Source organism: Panthera uncia, chromosome X, assembly GCF_023721935.1.
Source record: "Panthera uncia isolate 11264 chromosome X, Puncia_PCG_1.0, whole genome shotgun sequence".
Taxonomy (NCBI): Eukaryota; Metazoa; Chordata; class Mammalia; order Carnivora; family Felidae; genus Panthera; species Panthera uncia.
Window position 1 is genome coordinate 13,248,389 of NC_064817.1, and position 20,630 is coordinate 13,269,018.

Here is a 20,630-nt window from a genome sequence, read left to right on the forward strand (position 1 = left end):
GTATTTAGGTTGCCCTCCAAGTTTTAAATATCATTTTAGTTCTGCACTGACTTTAATTTCTAGGCTCTCTCTTTATCATTCCCTCCACCCATCGATGCATATAATTTTTCTTTAGGGTAAATTCCTAGAATTTCTGGGTCCAAAGGATATGCAAAATTGTATGTTATATATGCGGTAATATATGCTATTATAGTATTTGTTATATAATTATATATACCAATAGTCAAATATAATAAATAACAAAAATTAATACATTAATCACCTGCTATGGAATGTAATAATATATAATATATATTAGTTTATATATGTTCAGGTGCGGTTTTATTTGGACTCTTGCACAAGACTTACATTCATCCATGTTAATCTCATCTGGCTATATTTCACCCATTGCTTCAAGAGTCATGTTACTTTTTTTAAAGATGATTTTATTTATTTTGATATATATATATATATATATATATATATATATAGAGAGAGAGAGAGAGAGAGAGAGAGAGAAGAGAAAGAGAGAGACAGACACAGCACGAGTGGGGGAGAGGCAGAGAGAGGGAGAGGAGAGAAAGAGAGAGACAGACAGACACTGTACGAGTGGGGGAGGGGCAGAGAGAGGGAGAGAGAGAGAGAATCCCAAGCAGGCTCCGCACCATCAGTGCAGAGCCTGGCACGGAACTCAAAACTCACAAACCGTAAGATCGTGACCCGAGCTGAAATCGAGAGTCAGATGCTTAACCAACTCAGTCCCCCAGGCGCCGCAAGAGTCATGTTACTTTTATATCCCTACTCTCCAGTGAAAGTATTTGTTATTTTTCTAATCTCCTGCATATCTGATATGTGGCTACTATACTTTTTTTCAAATTGCGGATGAGAAATAGTGAATGGAATGAAGTTGAGAAATGCCTTCCTGCTCCACCAGAAACCTATATTGCTCAGCACACTTGTTCATTCTTTCTTTAAACAGTAACAACTTAAATAGTGATTGGCTTATGATTCTACATGTCATCTTTAAGGTCGTAGGCATAGAACTTACCAAATATTTGCTGATGTTCATATCCATTGCCATCTACCTCTTGGCTCTGATCTACCAATACAGGGAGAAAAATAAGTGTATTGGTTTCTTATATCCAGATTAAGGCTGCTTAACACAGGTTCATAATGCTGTCGTGGCATACAATATAAGGCATGTATTCAGTTCGTGTGTCTCAGGGTGAACTGGGGGCTCTGTCCATCTTCTAAACAGGGTACAATTGTTGTGGTCCCTCTGGTGAGGGAGGGAGAGAGCAGGGAAAGGAAATAGAAGGCAGGATGCAGAGGGCTCATATAGGCTCTGGGAAAGCAAAGGGAAGAGGCTGGGAGATGAAAAAGGGAGAGAAGCCGAAGAGGGATGTAGATTGCCTGCGAGTGTCAAAAATGACAGCAATCATCATCATCATCATCATCATCATCATCATCATCATCTCTATTATCAGTCAAATTTATTATATGTCTAACATTCTGCTAATGCTTTGCGTGTATGAACACATCTATTCTCCTAACAACTTTGAAATGTGAGTGCTATTATTGTCTCCACTTTGCAGATAGAGTAATGGAGGGACAGAAAGACTAAGAAGCGTGCCCAGTATCACAAAAGTATTAAGTGAGACAACCAGCATTTGAATCAGGCCATCCGATGCTCCCTTTTAAGTGTGAAAACTGTTCACCACAGTGTATATCATGTGCCGCCATTACTACATTCTAGTTACTATTATTATTGGGGCACGTGTGTGTGTATGCACACATACACCAAGGCCAGGAAGTGAACTGCCATTACTTTTGTTATGTGCACACAAATGAGTTAACTTTGGGAATCTCTTTTTGCGCTTATGTGGAAAGAGTACTTTGAGGAAGGAGACATTTAGTGGTGTCCATACTTAGGGTAACCAACTTGTCCCAGGTTTCCTGGGATTCCACCAGTTTTAGCAGTACAAGTCCCATGTCCCAACTGTATGTTTTGTTATTTCTTCCCACTGAATACACAAGGGGGCATTGTAACCATTCAGTCATGCATTCCTCAAACATTTATTGAGCGCCTAATCAGAGGTGTGATTGCTGCCCAAGAACCTAGCACTGAAGATGGGGTGGGGTGCCAGGAAAGTGAGGACCCTTCCATAATCCCAAATCAAAAAGAGTAAGATACAGGTATTTAAATGGACAAACGCTTACATGGCATTGACTCTGTGCCAAGTACTATAATGAGCACTGCACATTTTAGCTCATTTAATCCTCATAAACAGCCTATGGCACGGTCACTATCATTATCATCCCCACTGTAAAGAAGTGGAGGCAAAGAGGGGCTAAGTACCTTGCACATTGCATGGCTGGCAAGTGGCACAAAGCCAGATTTGAACCCAGGCAAGGCCCTAATTGCTCCAGAGCCCATGTCTCTAACTGCTGTGGCAGGCTGTGAAGAAAGGGCCTGAACCCCTCCATCAAGAACTCCGTGTGCCCTCAGTGTCTTCCTAGCCCTGCTTAGAGGTTTGTCCCTAGCTCAGCGGTTCTCAACCCTGAAGGCACAATTATAATCACCCAGGGAGTTTAAAAGATAATACTGATTCCCCAGGGCCCCACTTGCACAGATTTTGATTTAACTGAGCCACCTTGACCGGGACATCAGGATTTTTTAAAGCCTCCCTCAAGGGTCTTATGTATAGCTGGGTCTGAGAACAAGGTGGCCAGACCCTCCCCTCTAGCAAGCTGGGCTGAGTCTTCTAATCCAGGGCTTCTCAAATGCTAGAGTGTGGCTAGCATTTAGCTCAGTCGGCTAAGAACTTGATTAAAATGCAGATTCTGATTCACTAGGTTTGGGGTGGGAATGGGAGGACCAGAGATTTGGCATTTCTAACCAGCTCTCAGGGTGCTGATGTTGTTGGTTCATAAATCACACTTGGGGTAGAAAGGATTTTGAGGCAAAGTGTAGTCCATAGACCTACTGAGTCAGAATGTGCATTTTAATGCACATTTGAGTTTGAGAAGTCCTATTCAAACCCTGAGCTGCCAAAAGGTTCTGGGAGTGGGTTTCAGATGTGCCAAGGTACTGCTTCCCCTTGGCTCTTAGAAATTTGGTTGGTGACCTCCAGGGCACTACTGCAAGCAGCCTCACTGACCCTGACCCTATGTGTATGCAAATGTCATGTCTCACTGCTGACCATCATGGAGAAAAGAGTGAGAAGTCCTGCTCTAATACAGTCTTGTTGCCCCCTTCCCTCATACTCCCAGCAAGCCTTTGCTCACGCTGTTGCTTCACTGGACTTTGACCAGCCTTACCCAATTTCTGAAGGTCAAGTTCCTGTCCTAATTCCTCCTCTATGGAGCCATTCCCATTTCCATGTGGCCATTTCAAACCAACAGACGTTCTTTTTTTTTCATATAACAAATGCCAGATAACATTTCCTATGTGCCAAGTACTGTTCTACACCCTTAACATTATTCATCCATCCATCCATCCATTCATTCATTCATTCAATCCCCACTTTACAGGCAGGAAAACTGAGGCACAGAGCAGTGGAATAAGTTGCTCAAGGTCACACAGCTAATAAGTGGAAGGGTCAAGATTCAAACCCAAGTAATCTGGCTTCGGAGTCACCACACTGAACCACAATGCTAAGATTCTTCTCACTGGTGTGGGACTTACAGAAGAATTTGCAAATAATGCCGAGTGTGGACAGAGAAAGAAGATGTATGAATTTACCGTGGCTGGTATGACGAACTACTACACACTGGGTGCCCTGAAACAACAGTAATGTATTCTTTCACAGTTCTGGAGGCCAGAAGTCCAGGCTCACGCTGTTGGCAGAGTCATGCTCCCTTTGAAGGCTCTAGGGAAAGATCCTTCTTTGCCTCTTCCTGGCTTCTGGTGGTGACCAGCTCACAGACACATAGCACATCACCCTGATCTCTGTCTCCATCATCACATGGACTTCTCTGTGTGTCACTCTGTGGCCTCTTCTCTGCTTATAAGGACACCAATCGTTGCATCAGGGCCCATCCTAATCCAGTATGGCCCCATCTTAACTTATTATATCTGCAAAGACCCTATTTCCAAGTAAGGTCACATTCTGAGGTCCCAAGTGTACATGAATTTGGAGGGCTGGGGGAGACACTATTCAACAGAGTACAGGAGAGCACAGAGATCGTTGCAGGACAGCAACTGTCTCTTACAAATCCTCAGCTACTATCAGTTTCAAAATGCTGCTGAGAGGCCTTAGGACCTCTGACTAACACTTGCCAGATTCAGCTGAGGTGTAGCAAGCCGTGGAATAGCTGTAAGTTTTGGTCAACAGACTGCAATTTCTTCAGTGCCAAGAGGACATCATTTAAAAACTTCTGCACACTGTCCAACATCTGATTGTGCTTGCGGCTTCTCCCCAGACCAAATCAATCAGATTGATTTTATGTGTACAACGAGTATGATAAAACTGCTGCTTTTGGAGAGTTTGCAGGTGGCAGGCACACAGGCGAAATGGAGCGGCCGTGCATTATCTAGGCTAGCATATGATAGCGAAGTAGCCTTCGGTAGCCTGTGGCGGAGATCTTTTGCGGGAGCTATTTGGACATCGGAGCGTCTCTGTGAAATATCCAAGCCCGGTCTGTGATAAGCTAAGGAGTCTTGTCGTCAGCACTCCTGGGCCGCAGCATAGATACTCTGAGCCAAGATCATCTGAGGCAATGTGCAGAGGAAAGTTCCAACTCCAGGACAAGAACCAGAGAGGATGGAGTCCATACTGCCTACCTCACCACGTCAATACTGAGCTCCTAGAGAAGGAGCTAGGTGCTGCCATGGTCTCAGGTGCTCAACATGATGTGTGGGTTCTAAATGAGCTGGTATTAGAGCACTTAGGTGCTGGAGTTAAAGGTGAAGCTGCGAACACTGAGCAAACAAGTGAAAAATTCGGGAACATGAGTGACAAAAAAGTGATTGAAGTGGGAAAAAAAAAAGAGGATCTTGAGGACACCACATCCATAACTAATGACACCGGTGGAGAAGTTGCTTCTGAGGATGAGTGGTAGTGTTACTGAGTGCAAGAAACTGAACTCTCTAGACCAGAGACAGGTGTTGCTGTTGTTGGGCCCTGAAAGATTAGTATTTAGACTGTTCTAAGTGAGCCCATCATCCCTTCATTCCTGTTATCACTGCCACACCTGCAAAGAAGGAAAGTGAAGGCACTAATGTTCCTTATTGCCAAAGCACCATTTTGGCCCCAGTTATCTGAAGATCTGTAAGAAAAGGAAGAAAAACCTCAATTTCCTGATCCCTGCAGCTCAGTGAAATTCTCAGATGTGGCTCACAGTTCTGAAAGCCCGGAGACCATCTCAAGCACAGAGAACAATCAGATGGCCTTAGAAAGCAGAGACCAGACACACAAAATACAGAGGACTGACTAAATCTCTTGAAGCTGTGTAGCATATGTGAGAAGTAGCCACGAGACAGAATTATTATTCCCGGAAGAACAGGCCACCTTGTCACTTGTTTCCACTGCAACAGATGATTAAAGAATCCTGGGGCTTCATGCCCTCTTTGCAAGAACATTCAGCTGGTTATTAAGGTTTTTATGGCCTAGCTGAATGGGCAAGTCGCAGAGAAATGACAACCAGAGCCAGGTCAGGGATAAAATTGTCAGTACAGAGCATCTTCACTCAGTGTGATCCACTGTATCCGTTCCCTGTTTCATGCAAACGTCCCTGTGCCAGGACATTTTCACTTCTAAATTCATAAGGAATTGGAGAGCAATTCTTCAAAACCAGCTCATTGATCTGGGGGCTCTATTTCCATGAAAAAGCTACTTTAATCACTCACATTCTTCCTCTAAAAAACAGGTTCTGGGAGGGAGCAACTACAAAGACAAACAAAAATACTTCCATTCACCAAATTACCTGAAGATTAACCTTCTCCCTAGTTTTCTTCCCCACCCTTCTCTTCTATTCTGTTGGAGAATGTTCTTTGGCACAAAAATCCAAGGTGGCTATGAGAAAAACACTAAAGCTAACAATCAAAACACAAAAATTATGAGACATGTTACTGATCATTTACATTACAGTCAAGCTACATGGATCTGAGAAGCCAAAAGGAAAAATAAGCTTGGAAAACAAGAGATTTGTTCCACATGTGCCCAGAACGATGGTTATCAAACTTTTTGCTAATATACCCCTCAAGGAATTTTGAGAAACTGTATGCTCTTTTCCATGTGAAATCTTTTTTCATTTTTTAATGTTTATTTTTGAGAGAGAGAGAGAGAGAGAAAGCGAGAGAGAAAGCATACACACATGCATGAGCAGGGGAGGTTCAGAGAGAGAGAGGGGGACAGAGAATGTCAAAGATCCACACTGACAGCAGAGAGCCTGATGCGGGGCTTGAACTCAAGAACCATGAGATCGTGACCTGAGCTGAAGTCAGACACTTAACTGACTGAGCCACCCTGGTGCCCCTCTTTTCCACATTAAAAAACTGAGATATATTGAACATACCATAAAATACACAGATCTTAAATGTTCTTTTCCTGTAAGTTTTAAGCATTTGAGAACCCACCACCCAAAACAAACTGTAGAACATTTCCATAACCTGAAAATCGTCCCTCTGGCCCCTGTGCAGGTGATCTTCCATGTCCTGACTCTCACCCAGGGTTAGTCTTCGCTCTGCACATCTTTAATTTGACATCTAAATTTGCAAAATACACTTAATTGCTTACAAAGGAAGAAGTGATCAGCTCAAGTGTTCCACAGTTCCTTCACTGACAGGGAAGATGGAACCACTGAGTGTATTATTGGTAGCTTGTTACGTGCGGAATTTTACTCAAAGATGGCTACTTCTCATACTTTGGGCCCCAGCACTCTTTCAGCCTTTTTCATGTTCTTTATTTATTATGTCGTGAATAACACTACCTCATCAGTATTGGTAAGAACATTTGCAACCAATAGTTTAGTGCTCTGAGTGAGCCAGTCAGGCCCACAGTACCCTTTCTAGAATGCTGCCTGCCCTAACAAGGAGGTAGGAATGTGTGCTCCCTGCTACAGTTGATCATTCAAGTTGGCATGTGTCGTAACCGGCTTGGAACCATCGGATAACTGTTCGTGGGGGGGGGGATATTTTATTCCCCAGCTGGAGTCAGGCATAAAGACAAAGGAACAGACAGTGGAACCAGAAGACCGGGGTAGAAGACTCAATTCTGCCATTATGATGTGATCAGAGACAGACTCCTCACACTTCCTGAGCCTCTGTAGACTGTCAAATGGGACTAAAACCTACCTCACTGGGACACTGTGAGGAAAACGTTGGCGAGAAGAGTAAAAGTGCTTTGCAAAATGTCAGGTTCCCATCAGTGAGCTTTATCACTATTCTTTTAAACAGGAGGTAATACTTAAACTTCTTTAAGTCCCCCTGAACATTGCATGTAGGAGGTCTTAACAAATACGTGTTAACTGATATACCTGTCTATAATAAATAAGAATAAAGAGTTGTAAATGTTATTGTTTAGGGAATCAAAAATTTGAAAATTAAATTCTCAACGCACACACGAATATAGATTTCTTAGCTCAGCTTAACATGTGTCTATAAGATTCAAGAAACAAGACACATTCAGTTTAAAAAACAGTGGTCTGCAAATTTCCATCCCTTAGTAATCTGAAGATCTGCATGCAAAATCATCACCACTCATTCTTTTCCCAGCAGGAAAGTTAAGTAATAGCACACAGTGTAACCTCTGTTTGGAGAATCTATTCTCTATCCTTAATCACGTCTGCAGTTCTCCCAAGAACTGTTTCAAACATTTTCACGCTTACATAAATTGTAAAGCTGAGAATGAGAAATACTACTCTGGTAAGAGTAGGTCATGGTTGGTTTTCTGAATCTAGACAATTAATTAGTCCACCTGGCAAACATGAGCCAGGTATTCAGGAGTAGGCAACAAAAGCAAGGTGACAGGGGATGCTACCCAAGATGGATACGCCCTCTACATCCTATCAGCCCCCGGGGACTACAACTAAGACAGGACACCAAAACAACAGCAGCAACAACTGGCAGAAGACTCTGAAAAGCAAATAATTAGCAGGCAGACTGGGGAGGCAAGTCAAAGAAGTCAGGATGATAGAGGACTTCCTGGGGTTTTTTCCTCTTTTATTTCCCAGTTTTGACCCCACAGTAGCCCAAGTCACAGAGCTGGACAGTGGTTCCACACGTGTCGTGGCTTCTCCCTCCTCCAACGCCCTCAGTCCTCCCTACTCAACTGAGGGGAAAAAGAGTGAGGACCATATGTGAGAGGTTTTAATGGGCAAGGCCTGGAGGTGATGCACATCACTTCTGTCCACATTCCATTGTTAAGAATCAGACACATGGTCACTCCTAACTGCAAAGGAAGATGGGAAATGTAGTCTAGCTGTGTGCCAAGAGGAAAATAAAATATAGATACTAATCAGCATTAAAACAGTCTGTGCTACGTAACTGCTTTGGTACACAAAGGAGTGCAAAGGGAGCCTTGTGAACATAGCAGGGACGTCCAATAAGAATGGGGACTCAGAGACCAGAGAAGACTTTCTGAAGGACAGGACAGGAGTTGTACAAGACAATCAGGAAGGTGAAAGGGGGAGCATGGGAGGAGACCACAGCATGTACAAAGATGAAGAGGCAAGAAACATGCTGATGAATTTGAGAGACCCCCCCCAAATGATTCCCTCTTCCTTAGGCATAGCCGAATGGAAAGAGATCCAGGAAATGAGCCTTGAGAGGGAGGCAGGAGCCAGGATTTGAGCCAGAAAACTCTGTAGCATCACTGATATATTTTAAGCAACTTAGGAAGAGCCTGACAATTGTGTAGAGAGTAGCTGTAAGCAGAATACCAGTTAGGAGACTTTTGCCATGGTCCAGGCAAGAAGCAATTTGAGCTTGAAGTAAGCAGTGGGGTACTATGAGGGGATGAGATATGAGATTTGAGATATTCATGAGTTAAAACTATAAGACTTAGCAACTGACCGAATATGGTATTTGATATTACAAATGGAGTCAAAGAAAATCCCTTTGTTTCATTCATTTCAGGAATATTTACTGAACATCTACTATGTGTGTTCCTCTAGGAGATAGAACACTGAATAAACGAGCAAAGTTCCTGTCCTCATAGAGTTTACATTCTGGTGGAAAATTTTAAAGCATTAACAAGTAAATGTAAATTTATAATGTGATTATATTTAGCAAGTAACATGTTGTGTCTGGGTTGTCTGTGTGGGACATCTGTGGGGGGATTGCTTAATTGCAAGTTGTTTCTATGAGTCTGTTGCTTAGGAGAGAAGCCTTGGCCACGGATGTGGATTTGGGAGTCATCAGCATATGGGTGGATGCAAGTGACAAGAAAATGAATAGAATAGAAGGCTAGTGCAGGGAGAAAAGGGAATTCATGGCTGAAGACACCAAAAAGCCCCAGGGTTGTTTCTTCAGCTTCAGGCATAGCTAGATTCAGGGTTTTAAATGACAATATTGGATTTCTGTCTCTCTTTTAATTAATTTCTTGGACTCTCTTGGGCATGACGGCCTCTGGCAACCCCAAAGTCCCCAGTTCACATCTATTCATTCAATAACTCAGAAGAGATTTGTTTTCGTTTTTGTTTTCTGATAGCTCCAGCAGAAAAGTCTCCATAGAGACTGTGATTGATCCATTGGGGGTTACATGTCCATTCTTTTTTTAAAAAATTATTTTAAGTTTATTTATTTATTTTGAGAGAGACAGAGACAGACTGAGTAGGAGGGGGAGAGGGGGAGAGGGGGAGAGGGGGAGAGAGAGAGAGAGAGAGAGAGAGAGAGAGAGAGAGAATGAATGAATATCCCAAGCAGGCTCCACACTGTCAGCACAGAGCCCAATGCAAGGCTCCAACTCACGAAACCATGAGACCATGACCTGAGCTGAAACCGAGAGTCAGATGCTTAACCAACTGAGCTACCCAGGCACCCCTACATGCCCATTCTTGAACCAAGTCCTATAACCTGAAGTTGGAACATTCTGATCGACAATCGCCTAGGTCGTGAACCCAGACCTGTGGCAATGGGTGGGACAGGGTCAGCTCCATGAAATCCACAAGTGTGTTCCTCCAGGAAAGAGAAATTCTGGCACTAGCAGGTGGGAAAAGAGCTGTCAAGCAGGCAAAGACTAGAATGTTCCCTATAAGTGGAAACTGAGGGCTTGGGTATTAGTGAGGCCACCTTGGGAGGACACATAGAATGAGAACCCCGCACTGATATCAACATCCCAGGGAGCATGACACTTGGGAGAATAGAAAAAAAGATGATCCTGCCAAAGGGACGCAGCAGGAGTGGCCAGAGCTGTAGGAGGAGGTCCTGAAGCCACATGACCTCCCAGAAAGGAACTGAGTGAGTTTCAAAAAGAGTGGAGTCAACAGTCACAGAGGAACCAATGGAAACGAGGATAGGAGGAGATGTGACCTAATACCCTGATCATAAAAGGCCATGAGGTAAAGTTAGGCAGTGCTCCTTGGAGAAAAGAAAGTGCTGTTGAGGAGAAGGACACTAGATTGTCTGGGAGGAAGATCTGGGAAGTTCATTAAATCAAATGGCTCTAAGTGTCTCAGTTTCGTGAACTGAGAGACATATCCAGAGGATCAGGAAAGCCATGGGATGAACACAAAGCATCTCTCTTGATGCTCAATTCTATGCAAAAATATACGGGGTGGCTCATATCATTTCTATAATAAAACAAACGTTGCTGTATTGTGGTGCAGGCTGCAAAATATGTGAGATTTTTAAGCTGAAATATTAAACTTTAAAGAGATTTGTACTTGCAACAGGATCCCTTCAGACTATACTCCCAGAGTTCCTTGCAGTGAACACTACTTGCCCCCACCCCGGCTAGGGAATCTTCGGGGAGAAAAGAATGGGAAGCATGACTGTTTGTCATCTGCACATTTGCCTGCTGCTCCATGGGGAAATAGCATGCTTTAGGCCAGACCCACTTACAAATAATGATAATAGTGGCTAGCATTTGTGAAGCATTTACTATGTATCAGGCACCGTTCTAAGGGCTTGACCTTAGTTATGCCTCACAATAACCCCATGGGATGGAGTATTATTATCACTGTTTTAAAGATGTGGAAGCTGATGCACAGAGAGATCATATGACTTACCCAAGGTCACACAGCTCCAGATTTAAATCCAGAGATGCTGGCTCTGGCTTCTGAGCCAGTGTCCCTAAGCACTGTACATACTGCGGTGTTCAGCCCCATGGTTCCCGTGGGGTACACTTATCACACCAAGGCATTCTGATACTGGTTCAGAAACAATTAGTCCTTGAAAGATGGTCTGTAAACTTTTAGAAGAGGCAGGATTGGGGAAGCTGTGTCCCGCACCTGCCCTACCCAGCCCGCTGACTGGTGATTCGATGGACGTGCTTTAGAGACACAGAAACCCTACTCCCCAGGTAACCTGGCACTGGTACCCTTGGAACCATGGGAAATTGTTAATCCACTGGGTGACATTTATCTGAACCCTACAGCCACGTTTTTGTTTGGACTTTTATTGGTTTTAATGGGTTTCCCAAATGTAAGAACAATTTCAGAAGTGCTTTATGCAATAGCTGGTGTCATGAAAACATTCTCATTTAAGCTTTTCAACACCTGAGTATGAAGAGAAAACCAAATCTGCAATCGCTGGTACTAATCTGTGTCCTTTGAATAGATATGCGTGAATTCCTTTTTAGTTTATTCCTGAATGTCCACAAAGATGGCTCAAGCAGTATAAATGAATCCCCATAGCTCCGTCATCCAGCAACAACCATCCACCCATGGCCAATCTCACCCATTTCCTGAGTAAAAATGAGATATAATATCATTTCAGCCATAAATATTTCCGGGTATATCTCTAAAAGATAAGGATTATTTTTGTAAAACATAGCCACAATACCAGTTCACATTCATATTTCCATAAATTATTTTCAAAATTCTGCTTCTTCCACAGTTCCATACCCCCCTTAATTAGTAACTTGATTGCTTTTGTTATTGTTGATAGGATTTTTAAAATTTTTTATTATGAAAAACAAACACCAACATGCAGAGAAAATAGTAGGAAGGACCCCCTGCACCCATCATGCAGCTTCGACAACGATCTATATTTGGTCAATCTTGCCTCATTTACTTTCCCCTTTTGATAGCCTCCTTTCACCAGCTGTCCATAAAGCAACCCCCAGACAACATTGCCTGCCATTGGGCATGCATTCTTAGCTTGTTTGGTGGCAAGAAAACGTACAGGTGTTCTCTGGTAGGCATTTATATATTTATTTTTGAGTAATGTTTAAAATAAAATCAAATTCTAAACAAATGGCACTAATAGTCTACGACATGAATACCAAGCAGACTATTCGTGTCATAGGTCTGTCAGCTGTGCCCAGACCTTTAAAGGTACACATTTTTCCAAGATGGATTGAATAAAAACTGAAACAAAAAAAAATTTAAGCCTAATTATGATTTGGGGGGAAAAAAAAGAAAATGTAAAGAGACACCATCAGCTGGTTTAGTTTTAAAATGGGGCTTGAATGATGACACTCCCATTGGCAAAACCCCTGGCTTCTTCTCACACTCCGAGGTTTTCAAATCCACTATTTTCCAAAGAGCTCTTGGAAGCCCTTTGAGAATGGTGTGTTTCCTTGCCTGGGAGGCAAAAGAAGTGGTTTAGGCTTTGGGGTCTTAGAAGGTAATGACACAGGTCAGGATTTGTTGAGATTTAACCAAAATGGTCTTGTTTTGTCTTATGGAGACTTACCATGAAATCCATGCTAATACCCACGATAAGTGTGAAATCATAGGGTGTCACCATATTGCTCATTCTGAGATTGCCACCACAAGCAAATGACAAATGACAGCCATACTGGCTTATACACCATTATAAACCCAGGGGGGTAGTGAAAACTTGTCATGGGTTAGGTCAAGCACTAGCAAGAGAAGAGCTGTCGCGAATTTCAGTGCCAACAACAGAAAATCTGGGCAAACAAAAAGTAATTGGTTACGATTATAAATTGGTTCAATACTTTTGCAAAGCTAAACATGCATATACCCTATGATCCAGCAATTCCACTTTATGGCGCTAGAGGTCAGAATAGTGCTTACCCTGGGGTAGTGGCTAAGGGGGGCAGAAGTAAGACTTCTGGGGTTCTGGAAATGTTCTACATCTTGATCTGATGGAGGTCACATGGGTGTAGACATAGGTAAATATCCATTAAACTGTACACTCCGTATTTGTGCACTCTCCCGTAAGCTATACCTCAAAAAAAGAAAAGTAATTCATGAAGATTCCAAATAAAGAGGCTTTTGCAAAGTGCTGGCAATTTCAGAGGACCTCTGCCTCTGGATTGAGACAAAATGCTGTGTTCACCAGGAACTCATTATAGTTTCCCAGGTAGAGAGCCCCCAATCAAAAAGTGGAGGTTGGGGTGCAGTCTCTACTTTTCGCTAAGATAGTGGGTCTCACTCATCTCTTTCTCCAAGAACCTGGGTCCTACTGAGACAAAGGCCCACCCTTCCTAGAAGGGCCCAGCTATACCTATGGGCACCAACATACACTTTACCTCTGGCACTTTTTGACAATTCAAATGGCCTTTCTTTGACGAAATGCTTCCAATGGTCGATGATCGGGTTGCTTGTGAATCGCTCTTTCTTGGCAAAGCCAAAATTGCCATACCATATGTCAAGTTATTTTCTAAACTTAAGTTAAATGGCCGGCTCTGCTGGTGTTGCTTAATATTTGTTCATAATTATATTGTAGCCTCCACCATTTAACAATGCATTTGGGCATCCTTTGACTATTCATTTTGTGTCCAGTAATTCAGGGGCATCCGTTTGGTAGTAAAAACCACTGAAAAACCAGCACATCCTAGTTTCTATGCTGACGGGCTACCAAGTGCCTCTCTGTTCACAGATTTGAGAGAAATGTTATTTTGTGAAGGGAGGCAAACCTGTACCTCATGTCTTATACCTGGGAAACTCTAATGGGCTCCTAGTGAGCCCAGCATCAAGAAACAGGCCCTCTTAAATCACCAGCCCCTTGAAAAGGAGGCAGACCTAATTAATGTAAGGGCATCAGGCTGTCAGTGGATGTGGTTTCCAGTTTATGGTGAGAAAATGGGTGAGAAAAAAAAGTCCTGAAGCTCGAAGAGCACAAAAAAGCATGGTATCAAAATATGAGTAAATCCAAATGCATTTTCTATGTTAAAGTGCTTTTATGCTTCTTCATATGTAGGCCTACAAAATGTGATAGTATTAATGCAGGAATATGGTATGATTTAGAAGGAATTGATACTAAATTGGGAAATAAAATGATGTTACATGTCCCAAAACTGAACACTTTTATTATTTATGACTTGATATCACAATCCTACAGCAGCTTTTAAATATGAAAAAAATCTGCGAAGATATAATGAATTAAAGCTGTGGACGTTTTATAAAAACAAAAAAAAAGTTCTATACTTCACGGTATTACATCCCTTGGATATTTTTATGATTTTAATTCAAGGGTCAAATTTTTATGGTTGGATAAACGGTTGAGAAAGATTCTATCAGCTGCCTTTCAATTATTATAATAGAGGGAAACATAGTATACCTTTGCCATTTAAAAGATTTTTTTTTAAGATCAGAACATGTGTTCCACTTCATGGTATCAACCACAGAGCAAAATGGCTCTAATTGGGAACATACTTGGGGCAAACGCCTGGATTAAAATGACTGAGAGTTATAAATGTCTGAAATATCTATTTCAGGCACAAGCAGGGGGAAATGGCACTAATTTCTAGAGTGTGCACATAATGATTACATTAGCCCACAGAGGTGAAGAGTATATCAGTGTGTACCCTGGAGAAGAAATGCCATATGAATAAGGAATGAGCCAATCAATTCTTGAGTGTGTGGCAACATCTATGAGAAAGGCCTCCACTGACTCTGCTTCTACCCCTCCTTCACATGACTACTTAGCCAGCCCATTTCTCTAGAATCCCAGTACCGTCCTCTGTAGCATCCACCAAACTAAATAAAATGCTATCTGCAACTCCTTTCCTCAGCCGATTGCTCTCTTTGGTCATGTTTAGACCCTTGGAAAGGAGTCCCAAGAGATGGGCTAGGCTTATATCGGTACGATGGAAAACGCCAACTAACCTTTGACTTTTGACTTAACCTCTGACCCCCTGGACATCAACATTTATATCTTCTCCTCAGCCTCAAATTGCTTTCGGAATAAGTTGGTGGATTGTAACAATCGAGATGTTCAATAAGCCACGGATGTGCACGCATCAAGGCTCCATGTACACACACACACACACACACACACACACACACACACACACCCTTCTTTTGTTGCTCTTTCTCTCTTAGATGCTGACTCTTGTGCCCAACAAGCAAGAAAAAGGCAGCCCTCCCTTATTTCAACCTATGTGTGTGTGTGTGTGCACACGTGCATGCACATGTTTGGAGAATATTCTAGGATAAGAGGAAACAGTCTGAGTGACAGAACGTTGAGAGTGTGGGTAATAAAATAAAGGGACAGTCACTGTTGGTGGGGACCCTGCCCACATCCTCTGTGCATTAACCTTTCCAGTATATGCTGACAGAGTCCAACTTCAAGCAGTATCTTCGGTTCTCTGCCTGAGGTTTTCTCTTGGCCTGAGAATGGACTCATCTAGAGGAGCCATGGAGTAAGAACCCCAAGAGCACTGTCCTCACTCAATATAGGATAGACTGAGAGGTCAATACACCAGCTTCCTCATCCCTTCATTGGGTATAACTCGAAGGCATGTTCTATCTCATCTCCCAGAGTTCCCCAGCAGGAGTGAACCCCAGTTGCCCACATAGGCAATATTCTCCATAATGTACTTTCCTGCCATGCTTCCCTGGTCCCCTACGGGAGCTTCAGATCACCTCCCAAATAAGGTACTTGCCCTTAGATCCTTGTCTCAGGGTCTGTGTCTGTGTGACCCAACCTAGGCCCAATGAGTTTGGACTCAAAGAATCACGGCATTCAGAACTCAAAGATGTGAATTTGAGCCTTGCCTTTGCAATTTGTTCTCTGTGACCACGGGTGAGTTACTTTCTCTCTCTGAGCCTCAGTTTCTTCCTCCATAAAATGGGTATAATAGTACACCTTTGCTACCTAACAGAGCTGTTGGGAAGTGCAAATGAGGTAAATGTTGTGGAAATGTTAAAAATTGTAAAGAGCCACAAAAATACTCATTAAAGTTCATGAGGATTGTTCTCACTTCCCCCACCACACAACTTCTTTTATACATTTTATTTGAAATTATAGACTCACAAGAAGTTACAATAGTAGTACATAGAGCCCCATGTACCCTTCACCTAGCTTCCTACAATGGTGACATCTAATATGATGGTAGTAGGATATCAAAACCAGGAAATTGATACTGGTACAATACTCTTGACTAGTGACCTTATTCAGTTACGTTTTTTAAGGACTTGCCAGAATCTTCCATTCTATTTCTCCTCATACCTCTAGCCTCTGCTCTCCCCATCTCTAGTGATCTTTGAGGAGTCTAAACTAGCTACTTGGATCACTACATCTTAGTGTCTACCACATTAGAGCAGGTTCTGACTTAACACTTGCTATCACTGCCCTAAGCACATTTCAAAACTGTGAGACAAAATTCTATTCCTTTTAATCTAAATCTTTCTGTCACTGCCTCTTGACCAATAGCAGGTAGGCACTGTAGATGAAATCCCAAGAGCTTGGATCCTGCTAAGCAACTTCCTAAAATGATGAATGGAGCAGTTACCCCAAGAGCTGTTTCCAGTGATGAGTTAGATAGCAATATTTTCATTAGAAGGTTAATACATTTTCTTTAGTTGCTTTAGAAGTCTTGGGAAAATGCCTCCTTGTTTACTTGATTCATATTCTTCTTAATTTTTCAAGTTCTCCTGTCATCCTTTCCTTAGGACTCCTGGGACTTCACCTTTAATACCCAGAGAAAAAGTAGGGGGAGCCTTTTCTCCATCAATCCTCCAAAGAAAAGAAGGGTCATGGGGTCATTCGCAGTAGCACCTCAGTAATCTCCTATCCCCTTTGAATGCAACCACTATTCCTCTTTGAGCAGATAATTTATCTCCTCCCGGACTGCCTTCTTGGTTAAAGGTTAACAAAAATGACATTCCCTTCAAGTTCAAACCCTTGGAATGCACAGATCTCTGCTACCAACAAAGTCTTTCAAACCAAGGAGACAGAAAACATACCGGGGCCAAGGCTCTGAAACTGCTGCCATTTCTCTTTCTTCCTGATGCCTATGGTCTTGCTGACCATCCTTATCTTCTGAAAATGCTTTAGAACATATATTTTCAAGGACCAAGACTGTACGTCTTGTAGTAGCACAGGACTCATCGTCCAAGTGCTAGAGATATGCTTCTCAGAGCTTTCTAGCCCTCCATTCATTGCTTGTAAGTTCTCTCATGGGGCTCTCGCTCTCCTTCCTGGTTTCAAGGCGTTAGCTCTACAGATATTATTCCAGAACTACCTCTCATGCCCAGTATCTCCTAAGGAATCTGATCCCATATTCCACTTGCCTGCAAGTCCCACCTACACAGGTGGTTCCACCATTTGCAAAATTGCCTGGACGCAAACTCTTAGGCTTATTTTACTCCTTATCAAGAAGCTCCTGGAACTGTCTGGTCCCAGTCTGTCATTCCCATCCCACACAGCCACCACTCACCAAAGCACTGCAAGATCTCATGTCTCCAAGAAATGGCTTTTAGTGATCATCTGCCTTTGGACAAACTCAGTAACATCACAGGCCAATGCAAAAGGACAACAGCGTGGCTCTGCTGAGCCCAGTCCACCAATAAAACACATCAACACTGCATGCCCATTCTTAGATCACTGGTTTTTGCTCCAGTTATTCTTCTCGACCAAAACTAGCACCATCCCCCCACCCCGGCTCTTTCTCACCTGTGAAATTTCACATAGGCTAAAAGGATCTGGACACTTCTATCCTTGCTTGCTTGCACCATTTGTCGACAGTAGTGCTATATGACCTGGTATTGCTTGCTAATTTTCTATATCCCTTATCTTCCTCAACTACATTGTAAGCTCCTTGGGGTCAGAGATAATGCCTTACTTTTCTGCAACCTCCACAGCATCTAGGAGTCTGCCTCATCCAGAGAAATAGCACCACATATTTCTCATGACGGGTTGATATCCATGTGTCCACCATTATCAACAAAATAAAACGGATGGCAATGAAACCGATTCTTATTAAGCAGTTAGGATGTGCCACAGCCTTATTTAACCACCTAATCTAATGTAAATGGACCACTCCCCCATCTATCACATTACCCAGTTTTGTTCTCGTCATTGCACCTATTGCTAGCTGTGATTATCATGTTCAGGTATTTATTTATGTAACAGATGCTTTGTTGTGCTCTCCAGATCTTCCTTTCAAGACTATGGTTCTCACTCCTCCAGGTAGTGGGAGTGATGGCTGCTGAGTGTTCTCAGCTGAGTGTCCCTTCAAGAATTGTCCTTTGATCACACCCCTCCCCTGGGGCATCCTGCATTTCCTCACAGTTTAAGTGGGAGTATAGAGGCCCACGTACTTGCCTCGCCTGGGGGCAACTCTGGAGGACTATGCTGGTCCCAGAGCTTCTGTGGGGTGGGCCAGAGCCTGTGCAACACCCACCTCTCCCCACCAGTGTTTGCTCAGTCTCTCTTCCCTCATTTGCCAACCAGTGTCATCCCTAAGGGCATAATAAACTTCCTGTATGCAGGTCTCCATCACAATCTGTTTCCAGGGAACCTGATTTAAGATGCCTTACTTGTTCCTTGTCTGTTCTACTCACTAGAATGTTCCATGAGAGGAGGAACCTTATCTATCTCCCTTATTGCTGGGCCTAGACAGTGTCTGGCACATTATAGGTGCTCAAATATATTTGTGGACTATAAAGGAATGAACAAATGGGTTTTATCTAAATCCCATAGCTCTCCTTCATTTTCCACATGAGAAATTAAGCACAGAGAGGCAAGTTAAATCTCTTAAGGATACACAGCTAGTCAGTTGTGGAACCAGGACCATGCTTGTATGAGTCCAGTACCTACACTCTTTTCAAAACCAAGCACAGCTTCTTAATGTCTTCATCCCTGTCGGTAGTAGTACCTTCTGCTTTGGCTCTTGTGGTCTGGCTGACTTCTTGATGTACCTGGCATGGAAATCTCAATTTAGCCTTTATCTCTTCTCCCTCTCTGTTCTCTATCTCACCCACACCACTGGCATCTTCCATGCCTTTGTGTACAATTTTACTCCCAAGTTTCTCTTCTCCTCAGATTTCAATGACAGTGTGTTTGTCCAGAGCCTGGTTAGTCCCCAGTTCAATCACTACAGTCCTTGCATTGGTGCCATCACCTCATGTTCTCAGCTCCTTCAACTGACCCTGTATGTCACTCTCAACATTCTCTTCCTTACAATCTTCTCCACCACAGTCAGGGGCCAAGCAGGACACAGAATTCATACCAGATAATTTAAATGAAAACTCAAAGAGAGAATGACACACCAAAGTACGGGCACGGTTAGGGGAACAAACCAAGTTGGTGAAGCACTCAGGAACCAGCAAGAGTGGGGGGCTGCTGCCACTCCTAGGGTGAAGGGAGTGAGGGAAGGAAACACTGTTACTAGAGCCTGGTAAGAGTTGGAGCCATGGAGGAGAGGCCTCTGCATGGGAGCTGTCATCCCGGATGGGTGCAGACACTACCAGACACAGGATGCCAAAGCAGGGAAGAGCAAGGAAGAAATCCCCTGGCTTTCTCTCCTGCCACTCAGAGCTCCTGCTGGTGTTTCCCATTGGCCAACCCCAGCTGCATGCCAGGTGGCCAGGGAGACTGAGTGATGCAGTGTTTAAGTTCCCGACACACAGAATGGGGTAGAAAGGGGAGAGAGACTGGATCTGGGGGTTGAGAGGGGGCAAAAGAGGAACCAGTACACCTCAATTTACCAACAGAACAGTTAATTTTCATGTCCCACCAACACCATCCCACACCTTTCCATTTGTAGATTATAGCAGAGATTATGAAGCCCTTTGAAACACAAATATTCTTTGATCCTTGCAATGTCCCCATGAGATAAGTACTAGTACCTACCCATTTTACAGATGAGGAAACAAGCTTAGAGGATTTGTGGGTCACCCAAGATCATCATATAGTTAAGGAACGGCATAGGTGAAACACGAGCCCAGATGTGTGAGTTCAAACTTTTTAACCAAAATCCAGGGCTCAGTTTAAGCACACAGTTGAGGTGTACATTCTCTGGAACATCTCTCCATTCCTACCCTCTCCCCTTTCTACACACGCACGCACGCACACACGCACACCCCATGTTGTCTTAATGCTTCTCATGAATTTATCTTTTGTCCTTGGCCTTTCCCTGCGCTTCACTCATTCTCTCATCATCTCTTTTCCTTCCAATTAACTCAGGCCCATCAGCTCCTTTGTGAGTACCTCACCTCTTCACCAGCTGCCTCTTGCCTCGAATATTTTTTTTTTTAATTTTTTTTTCAATGTTTTTTATTTATTTTTGGGACAGAGAGAGACAAAGCATGAACGGGGGAGGGGCAGAGAGAGAGGGAGACACAGAATC

At 43.1% G+C, this 20,630-nt stretch overlaps 1 pseudogene; it reads left to right on the plus strand.

Annotated features, from left to right (window-relative positions):
* Window positions 1–1,407: 1,407 nt before the first annotated feature.
* LOC125932361 (protein Mdm4-like) lies at window positions 1,408–5,594 on the plus strand (annotated as a pseudogene).
* The last annotated feature ends 15,036 nt before the right edge of the window (window positions 5,595–20,630 follow it).